Below are 11,157 nucleotides of genomic sequence, written 5' to 3' on the forward strand. Positions count from 1 at the left end.
CCTGTGTCAGGCCAAATATTAACACGAAAGTGTTTTATGCCGGGGTCCAACAAGACTTCAGTGACGTATTTCCGTCACGGAAATGACGTCGAAAAAAATACACGATCAGATGGCAAAGAAAAAAAGGTACCATCAACGGGCATCGAATCCACGACCGCTCGGTCCGCAACAACAGATGCCGGGCACGCTATCTACTGCGCCACGGTCACAGACTCTGGAGGCTTTACGAACGCGCCTTTTATATCTGCCACTCTCCCGGTCGTCTAGGTGGTGTTGACCTCTGGGAATGGTAAGGTAAAGTAATTCGTCATTCCTGCGGCCTCCGCGACTAGCACCTGCAACGCGTTACGCGTCCGTGCCGTTGGGCGCGTTTTCAATAGAAGTTGAATTTTGTCATTGCCTTTACACACCGCGAGGTGGCGGCCTTTGCCCAAGCGTAGTAAAAGCGTTGGCCTCGCTCATAGCATCACGCTAATACAAAACAAAAATAGCTCTGCGACGCGCGCCTGCCTCAGCTGGCTGTAACACCGCGTTCCACGCTCACGCGCTCGCCCCGAGAAATATCGCGGCCAGGCTACCGAGGCGGCACGATGCGCTTTGCGTTTCCCTCTAGTCCGGCGCTTGGTGTTCAATCACATTTTAAGAGGCCGCGGAATGGCGACCAAGTTCTGCGTCAAATATGCGACGCTCTTCTGGCTATCACACCTCGTTCTCTTATTACACTTTCAGGGTTAACTGCTACAGCTACCACAAGGGTTTGTTTAATCATTTAACACGGACGTTAGTCGTCGGGATGGAGATGTAGTACCACCAACCATCAAATTGGGCAAATCCACGTTAAATGGTGCTATAGCTGCCAGACATCAATATACATTGTGTAAACTCCCTTATATCAATGTACATTAAACATTCAGTGACTTCTGTAAGGGCACGCTTTACTTTCGTGTTATTCCGATTCCTATGACTGAGGGATCAACCATGTTTTTTAAATAAATATTCTTCTAAGCTACACACCCAACATTATAAGAGTTAGTCCTTAACTTTAAGGGCCTTCCTTTTACCTGAAAGCGGAAAAAGAGGCTTTCCTTACTCTGGCACTACTTTAAAAAACATGCTTTCTGCTTCAGCTTTAGAGAGCGATAATTCAAGTGACCGGAAGTTTCTTGGGGTGCAACACGTGCTGCTGCTATCGCACTCATGAAACCGACCGAAAAGGCGGATAAGAGACGATTCATGTGAATAACAATAAATTACGTCACGCGCGCACGTGTCACACATGTATTGGAGCCAAATGCACATGCAGTCTCTTTCAGTTGCCACTCTTCATACCACGCAGAAATGTGTTACGTACGCTGGTTGATTTCGTGTCCATTTTCTCTGAAATCACTACTAGATTTTCTTGTTGTAAAGTTATCCGGAGGGCATTTTGACCACTGCGTGTGACTTTTATCCTGAGACTGCAAAATTCAAGGCACAGATGAAATAGATCTCTCCTTGACTTTTAAATTTCCGCAAGCTCCGCGGGATACGAAGACCCTGCTCTAGAGGTGCGTGTTTAGCGCAAGGAGGTTAGAGAAACATGCTGTGTGGTCTAGCGAAGGGATGCTGCATGCAAAAATAAACAATGAAAGAAAGCCATGCGTAATCTCCTTGACGAATTGTGTAAGTGATGGGTATGCGTTGAGTTTTACCATAGGGAAAGCAGATCGTGGCGGTGTTCCCTGAAACTTCGTTTTCGGGCAGCACCGGCATGGCGTGTTTTCACCTTTTGCTTGGCGTTCGTCAGCGTGTGAAATGGGCCAAACGAAAGACCCATCCTGCGATCGTGAAAGTGCGTGTTTTTGGAAAGTCAGAATTTTGCGGATATCTGCAATGCTCGATGTCGACTTTACACGTTGTTCTACGGAGGGCTTTTATTCCACCATCCCTAAATATTTCAACAAAGCCTTCATAGCAAATCTTCTCCTTTTCCTTTCTTTCTTTTTTTGCATTACCGGTACAGAACATTCATGTGCTTCAGATGTATTCACTTTCTGCAAGCATGGGTGTGTAACCCAGCACTTGAAAAAAAAAAAAGCTCACAGTTCTCTCTTTTAGGCGACCTTAATGTTTACTTATGTGTCTCTAGTGGCGCTAGCCCGTAGCGTTGGTGCGCGGAGTGCGAGGAAGGAGCGAAGGAAGCGCCGCCACGCCGAGGAAACTGGCGCGCTGCTAAGCGAGGGCCGGCGAAGCGCACGTTACACACCACCCGGCGCGGACGTCACCACGTAGCCGGCGCGAGGCGGAGCGCAAACGCCAAGCGCGCGCGACGCGAGCGCCGCGGAGCGCCGGGAGGCGAGGCGCGCAATACGGGAGTGACGTAAAGCGCTTCTGCCACCCTTTACTACGGGCTTTCTAGAGCGCAACTGTTGGAGATGTGCCGACACTGCCAAACGCCGTCCTCCGAACTCTGTGAGAACCTTAGTATGGGCTTTTTTGCAGAGCAATTACGCGCTTAATTCATGATAATTAACTCTTCGAAGCGTGTTACGTAACCCTACGCTTACGTTCTACGTACATACGAAACGGCAAATTCTTATGTTCACTTTGGATGAACCCATCTGTTCATTTCTGTAGTTTCCAAGCATGATCAAGCTTTTACCACGTGATGAGCGAAGAAACTACATATATGGCATGTTTGTGTCGCAATAAATATTAGTTGGAAGTAGCGCTCTGTTTGTCATTTTCTTCGTCCGCGCTTCGCGCGCTTATTGGTTTCAAAATGTAGTTTCCATGCGTGCCTATCACCATTCAATTAATTTTAATTATTTTGTAGGCATTTAGTGGGGCCTTTTATGTCTTTATTTATGCCCCTATATGATATCTATCAGATATAACTCCTAATTGATGTTTTATTTTTATTTTGGGTTTTTAGGAATTCATGGACAAACCCACTCGGTGGTCAGTCTTGGGTCCTCCGCAAGGAACCTTATGTTGCTAGGTTCGAGCGCCACAAACGAAAATCAAAAAGCAACTCCAAGCATTCACCTTGCAAGGGTGACAAGAAAACGCAGCTTGTGTCATGCGGCTGTAACAAGTTCTGAAGTAATCACTTTTAATGTACTGCTGTTGCGCTAAATATGACTAGCAACGTGACAGCGCGTGGCCTCATGCTCTCCAAGACAACGCATCTCTTCCACTAGCGCTTGTTTCCACAAACCAATGCTGTTGTCTCACTTGGGAATCACCTAAAATCAGAATATATTATTTAGTTTTGCAAATGAGGGCAAGTTGAAACTATGTGCAATCTTTGAGCTTTCGAAGTCACGGGCTTCATGCTGCAAGTCATATTGAGCGCGACTGCACGTGCAGAGGAAGTACAAAGGCTCATTATACACAACTTTTCGCGAGATATAAATGTTCTCCGGCAAGCACCTTTGTGGTTTGTCGCATCTATGACTTCTGGATACACAGCGGTACTTCTGGCCAAACACCAGTTCTTTCATGACAGCGTTCTTAAGCAGCACATTAGGTCTATCTGGACTGCCACATTTCGAGCACATCACTAGCTTACGTGGACACGAAAGCCAGATAGGGAGAAAGCAAGTATGTGCGCAAGCAGAGAGACATGGGCTACAAATGAAAAGAAGAATCAGAATAAAATGATGAAATTAGCTGTTACCTTTTTTTATCCTTACTCGTATAAAGTACGCCTTGGTCGGCACCTAACACGATCAAACTTACAAGTGATGTACGCACAGTAACTGGTCGCGACTAAAGTGTTTGTGAACAAGCCCCGGAGCATTTGCGAGAAATCGTGCCGAGCAGACACCGGAACTGGCACACAGATCATTGCTGATACGGCTATTCAAGCACACAGACTTTATCGAGGTAATAATACTGTCTCCAACCGACTTTTGGAGTTTCAGACGGCTGGGAAGCATTCGAATAACCAGGTACTATCAAAGAGAAAAGCGTTCTGCTAAAAAAGAACTGAGGGACTTCAGCACCCTAGAAAATTGAATACTCTTGCTTCGTTACCCATCTAAAGCAGCATCCTTGGCGTTAGTGCAGGCGCTCTTTGGTATCTATCTATCTATCTATCTATCTATCTATCTATCTATCTATCTATCTATCTATCTATCTATCTATCTATCTATCTATCTATCTATCTATCTATCTATCTATCTATCTATCTATCTATCTATCTATCTATCTATCTATCTATCTATCTATCTATCTATCTATCTATCTTATTTTTCTCTCCTAAAATGTTTATTCCAGACTACACTGGTATCTATGTACTTGAAATTTCGGGTGGCTTATGCAGCCGTCGGACCATCCTTCTCGGAATCCGGTGTACTGCACCCGGAAACAAGTATCTTTACGGCTGAGGGTTATGCACTATTGTCGGCTGTGAAGCTATACGGAAGTCAAACATACAAAAAATCAGTTATATTCACAGACTCGTTAAGCGTCGTAAATGCATTAAAATCACTTTTTAGATTCAAAAACCCGGTAATAATTGAGCTGTATTCCGTTCTGTGTACAGCGTATATGTCCAACCAGCATGTTACTATTTGCTGGGTACCTGGCCATAGAAGCATCGAGGGCAATGTGTTAGCTGACCAAATGGCCACGTCAATTATATTGCGCGCTATTAACCCTACCGCTACTGTCCCTGCAACAGATCTAAAACCCTTCTTACGTAAGAAACTGCGAAGCCACTGGCAACGCTTGTGGGACACAGAAATAAATAATAAGCTTCACTTGATTAAGCCGCAGTTAGGTTACTGGCCCTCGGCTACGAGAACACGGCGAACTGATGTCCTATTCTGTCGCCTCAGAATAGGACACACATATGGTACCCATAGCTTTCTGCTGACTGGCGATGAACCTCCTACGTGTGGTAGATGTGGCGAGAGGCTAACCGTCCCTCCACGTCCTCCTGGAATGTCCGGAAGCTGAAAGAGAGAGAAAGAAATATTTTCCCTTAGCATACCGCTATCATCTTCCTCTACATCCTATTATGTTTCTCGGCGAAGAGCCGCTTTTTGACGCAAAATCAGTCCTTGGATTTTTAAAGATGTAGTATTGAATGTTTTTAGCCCAACAAGTTCATAGCGCGTCCTCTGTCCAGAAGATGCCGCTGTGATAGTAGCTTTCAATGAGCCCATGCCTCCATGCCCTTGTTTTAAGGGCTCTGCCGAGGCACTAGTGCTCCACGCCAAGTTTTTATTTGATATTCGTATTGTTTTTAATGAATTTTATGTCTTCATAGCACACATCATTTGTTATTGCCATAATTTTAATGTATGTATATCTTACTCACTTACAGCGACTGCTTTTAGGCCCATTACAGCCACGTCACATCTGTTTTACCCACACTGCGTAATGCACAGTTCATTATCATCGCTCTGGCGCTCTTTGGCCACATCTGGCCCTTGCGCCAATAAACTCCACTAATCAACGATCAATATCATGGAGGTGCTCGCAAAAGCACTTCGCACAAAAACGAAATCTCTGCGGGTGTATCTTTTCATATACAGCTTGCAAATAGGCAGAACACGGGCAAAGAACAGCCCCCCAGTATACAACTTCCTTTATGTCTAGTGTCTGCTCGCTTCACACCTTGTTTTGAGTTGCAATTGAACCGTCTCGCTCTGCTTACCAAGCAACATAGCGTGCGCTTACTTTCCAGTAGTTGCTGGGTGGTCGCCCGCGGACTTTTACGGCTGCAGTGTAATACGAGTGCGTGATCTAAACGCTGATGAGCCGCGCGTAGATGTGATTTAGTGCCACTGAACAATTTACGGTGCCGACTTCGAAGCACCGTGCAAGAATTTTCGTAGTTGTCAGCAGTGAAATCTCAATACTGCAACAGTCGCCGGATCGTTAAGCGTTATTAGAATTCTTCCTAAAACTGTCTGTGATCTAACTTATGGTATTGGAGTGAGTGGACGCAAACGCCCTATAAAAATGGTCTCCACAACTGAACATAAGATACGAGATGGATAAACCATTGTTCATGTCAGCCATATCAGAGGACAAATCGAGTGTTGCACCATATGGGCGTCCGATTCGTCGAAACCTGAACTGCCCAAGATATTACGACACAGTATAGCCATCACGAAAAATTAGATACTGTCAGAAGGTGTAAGATACACATTAGATACCATTGCATCAATTGCAATGGTTACGGTAAAGCAGATAAGGCTGAATAATCCATAAAGCTATAGAAATCAGGTGCAGAATGGCGAATTGGTGAGCCTCCTTCTTTGCGTGTTGAAAAGCGTGAAATATACAGAGACACAGAGGAAGTCGTGAACGTAAAAGGTTTATTTTAGAAAGCCAGAAATGCAAAAGGAAAAATACGCACGTAATCTCACGTAACTGAAAATGATCTTCCATTTCCAAATCAAAACTGTCGGAAGTCCGTGCTTGCGTTTCGTAACGTTCTCCGCGTCAAACTTTCAGTAATTTCTTTTTCCAAGCTGTTCAACGTGTAAAGATGTGCGCGCTGCACAATAAATCGCCAAAGATAGGTGAAAGAGTTAGTAAACAGAAAACATTTTGCAAAAATATGAATGAGGAACTCGAGGAGTACCGAACTAGTAAATATCTCTCAAAAGTGGCAATATCAGAAACGCCATTGAATTGCCAAAAGGCGCCATTTTTTATGCTACAGTTCCTTCAATATTGATAGAAATGTGTCAAGAAATGTGTCTAAAATCTTAAAAAATCACGAAGATGCGATATTAGCTCGCCGCCTTCACAATTGCTTTTCTTTAGCGGCAGGCATCTTAAGATGTTAAAGACTTCATTTGGGACAGTAATTAAGGAGGTAAATTATATAACTTTTTAATTATTGCAGTTAGGCGGTTATGTCAAACAGGATAATTGATGTTTTTCATGCGAAGAACCCATCGCAGCTTTGAGATAGTGGAAAAGCGGTCTCTTGTAATTATTGTAACGTAGAGAAACTCAACCAAATTCAACGGCGAAACCGAAACCGAAGCGCCGATGAGCGCAACCGCTGACGACCACAATGACGTCACTATAGAGGTGTAGTTATTCTAACGTATGTGCGCCATGCGTGCTATAATTGCAAGCGCCGCCCGCACACCCACACAACGACGTTGGTTTATGGTTGATATAACGACCCTTACTCATTGTAGACGGCTCAAAAGAATATGGCAGTGGCGCTCTTCCGGGTTTCGTTACGGTTTCGCCGCTAATTTTGGATGAACTTCATTACTTCGCTGTTATTACTAGAGGCCGCTTTTTTCGAAATTTGAAAGCTTCAATTGGTTCTTCGCAAAAAGGACTTCAATTCTGCCATTTGACATAAACGCCTTACTTCACTAATTAAAAAGTATAATAATTTAACATTCTTAATTACTGTACCAAATGGTGTCTTTAGCCTTCTTAAAACGCCTGCGGCTAGAGAAGAAGTAATTGTGAAGTCATCGAAGAAATATGGCATTTCCCTGATTTCTTTTTGGATTTTGGACACATTTCTTGAGACACCCAGTATATTCCTGCATCATGTTGTTTCCAGATTACTTCGTATTGATTACGCATGGCCTACAGTTACAAACCCTCTCTGTATACCTACACGGGATACTTTCGCAGCTTTGCGCAACAAGCCACAGTACACTGTGGCTGGTGCCTATTTACTTCTTTTGTATTTACGCGAAATGCAGAGTGACTGATGTGTCGACGGTGTAGCGGGACGAGTCCTTGAAATTTTCCGAGACTCTGCTGCTTTCATGAATCCCACCAGATAGCGGGTGATGCCGAAACCGAGATTAAACACACAAGACACTTGCTCGTTTTCACTGGCGCTAACCGCAATCGTTTCGCGCTGCTTTAGAGATTGAAAAAAGAATTAACGTCTGGAATTTGACATGAGAAAAATAGCATATTCTATGTGACACGTCGTTTTGGGGCCGTCTGTGTCAATTTTGGCAAACTGTTGTTATTTAACATGGACCGCCAAAGCAGCTTGGCGTTTCTTGCGTTTCGCAGTCGACTGTAGAGAGGCCACCGCTATTCATACATTCATCGACGTAGATTATGCGCTAATTGCTGTCGCTCGTGGGTATTCGAAAATGTGTACAATATACCTGTTCACTTCAAGCAGGCTAGTTCGGTAGTTTGTCATGTTCTCACGTTGAAAAGGATGCCAATAGAAAACAATCACCATCATCAATTTTCTTATAATAAGATGTCGGTGCCAGTACTAATTTTTGTCGAAGCACGCGTGTCAATTCTGCTGCTGTGTGAGTTACGACAGCGCGATCCAAAACAACAGCATAGGAATCCTTGAAATCCTAAAAAAATGAAGTAAAGTAAATAGAATCCGCATAACAACAATAAAAAAGGTTAGATTTATATGTAGCTGTTACGACAGAATTACTCGCTCTCTATAACCGTTCCGACATAGTTTCCGAAACCAAACAGTTCAGAAGCGAAGTTACATGGGATGGTTGAAGTCTTTGCGCTACTATATAAACTCTCCGCGTTGCTCTTCACAGGATTGAATTATTGTTTCTGCCCCTTCATGAATTAGGCAATATCATAATCTTAATATCAAGCCGTATGTGTATTTTTTTTCTGATATCGTCCAGTGCTCGAATCTTCTGCCTGGAAATGTGTACGCGAGTGCCCTATTGATAAATTTCTAGGTGTTACTGAACTACTATAATAGTGTGCAGATATATTGTTATTTTTCCTCCAACTCCTGCTATAGCGAAATATTCAGCTGCAATATGTGCAAACAAAAAAAAAAAACAATGAAATTTTAGCTTCAACGATGACTGCGCGCGGAGCTGCGATGTAAACTGAAGTGGCGAGCCCCGTACCACCTATTTTTTCGCACGGAGATGTCTTGATTTATCACGGTAACCCAGGAAACGGAATGTCAAGAAGACGATTTCTACACCATCATTCTGTTTGAAAAGCTGACAAAAAAACTTTTGATGTCAAAGAGTAGCACCATGGAGTAAAATATAGTGATGTCATAGGTTGAATGGCTAATATATATATATATATATATATATATATATATATATATATATATATATATATATATATATATATATATATATATATATATATATATATATATATATATATATGTATGTATATATATATATATATATATATGTTGCCAGGGCCAGAAAGCGCTTGGTGTGAAGCATAATCTCGGTGATGCATTTATAAAAATGTTATACATAGATTCGGCTCACAACGGAATCGTCCGTGCAGACGTATTAAATTCACCTTCAATTTAACTGCAGCAAACTCTGTTGTACAGCTCTGTTTTTCGACATGAAATATTGACAGCTGGCGAAATTTATATGACACATTTAGAAATCTATTGAGGATATATGCGCAAGTTGGGTTTCCTTGCAAAGCATTTGAGTGTATCTAAATTCGTAGGAAAGATTGGCACATTCAGTTCAGCGTCACCCATTTACTCGACTACGTACGAGCCATATTTTGTATTCACATATCCTTCCATGAAAGCAGTGGCTTGATTGAAAGGGAGAAAACGTTATGCCAGGTTATATCAGTTAAATTAACTTTAAACTAAGTTTTCATCTTGAAGCAGCAAGGAACAGGAGGAACGGCTAAGCGCGCCTTTCATTTTCACTGCAGACGAGGTAAATGCCTAGAACGGGGTTCTTCTTGGGGGCTGGAATATACCTGTAGGTCGGTGCGCGGATGGACACCAGGGTCCTACGTACACACACAGAATGAAAACGATTTAAGCCAATGCCGGAGTACGTTGGCCGGAGATCTGTTAAAGCGAGAGAAGCGAAGAGCAAAAAGTAGTTTTGAAGAAAGACCCGGGAATATAGATAAGATATGGGCACCTAAAGTACCCTGAGGTCTTATCATCCAAAGGCGTTGACAGAAAATGGTAGAAAGGGTCGATAAAGTTGGACACCAACCCAGTAGAAGTTCACTGAAAACGCAAACAGACAGTCAGCAGTAATTGTAAAGAAAGCCACAAGAACTGTCACAGTAAATTAGTTGCGAAGTGAATTGTGTGCGGAAGCCGTGGATGTATACGAATACTGCAAGACATACATCGGAAGGAAACGTCTGTATAGGACTGAAGGTATAATAATTTGATACTTGACGTAGCAGGCTATCTCAGGACAAATATATACCACGCGCGCTTGCTGCAACAGGGGTCCAGGAACTACTCAACGCAGAGAAATGCAATGCGAGGATATTCACCTAAGACGACCCGCGGAAGGCGTCCGGCAAGTTCAGGGGCACTGGAATTAAAAGTATCGAAGTATTATAGGTAAAAACGAAAAGATAATATGCGCGGAGATTGATACAACCACACTCTGCTCGATCTATCGTTTCGAACACAATATAGCTTAAACATTCACAGAGCTATGGATTTAGGATGAAGATTTCACGATTTCATTTCATCTGTGTACATCGCCTCCTTTGCTTAACAGGGCTTATATCTACGCCTAATTTAGAAATAAGTGATTCTCATTCGCTAGAACGTAAAATGTATTAATTCATTCTCTGCACAAAAGTATAATTGCATTTCATACAGTAGAATCCGCACATGCGTAACTGTACGAAAATGCATGCTCAAATTAAAAAGAAAACTATATATATATATATATATATATATATATATATATATAAGAAGACAACATAGTCGAATTGCTAGGCTGCAATAGATGCTTTATAATGACAAGACAGATAATCATCATCATAATTTATTAGCTGTGCTTGCCTTCACATTGCGCTACCATGAAAATGTGAAAGCCTTGGCCTGAAATGCAACAAAATCTTTCGTTTAGAACATCATATAGCTTTACATTCACAGAGCAATGGAGTTAAGATGAAGATTTCACGATTTCATTTTATGTGTGTACATCACCTTCTTTGCTTAACAGGGCTTAGGACTAATTTAGAAACAAGTCATTGTCATTCGCTAGAATGCAAAATGTATAAATTCATTCTCTGCACAAAAGTATAATTGCATTTCATTCAGCAGTATCCACACATGCAGCAGAAGTGACACCACCACGAAGGACGCGTTTTAATCTCGTGGGATAATTACAGAAGCAGCAACCACCGATGCCTTTTCTGGAGTAGCAAGGCGGATGTTACGAGACGCTGCATGGGCTACGC

Source organism: Rhipicephalus sanguineus, chromosome 2, assembly GCF_013339695.2.
Source record: "Rhipicephalus sanguineus isolate Rsan-2018 chromosome 2, BIME_Rsan_1.4, whole genome shotgun sequence".
Classification (NCBI taxonomy): Eukaryota; Metazoa; Arthropoda; class Arachnida; order Ixodida; family Ixodidae; genus Rhipicephalus; species Rhipicephalus sanguineus.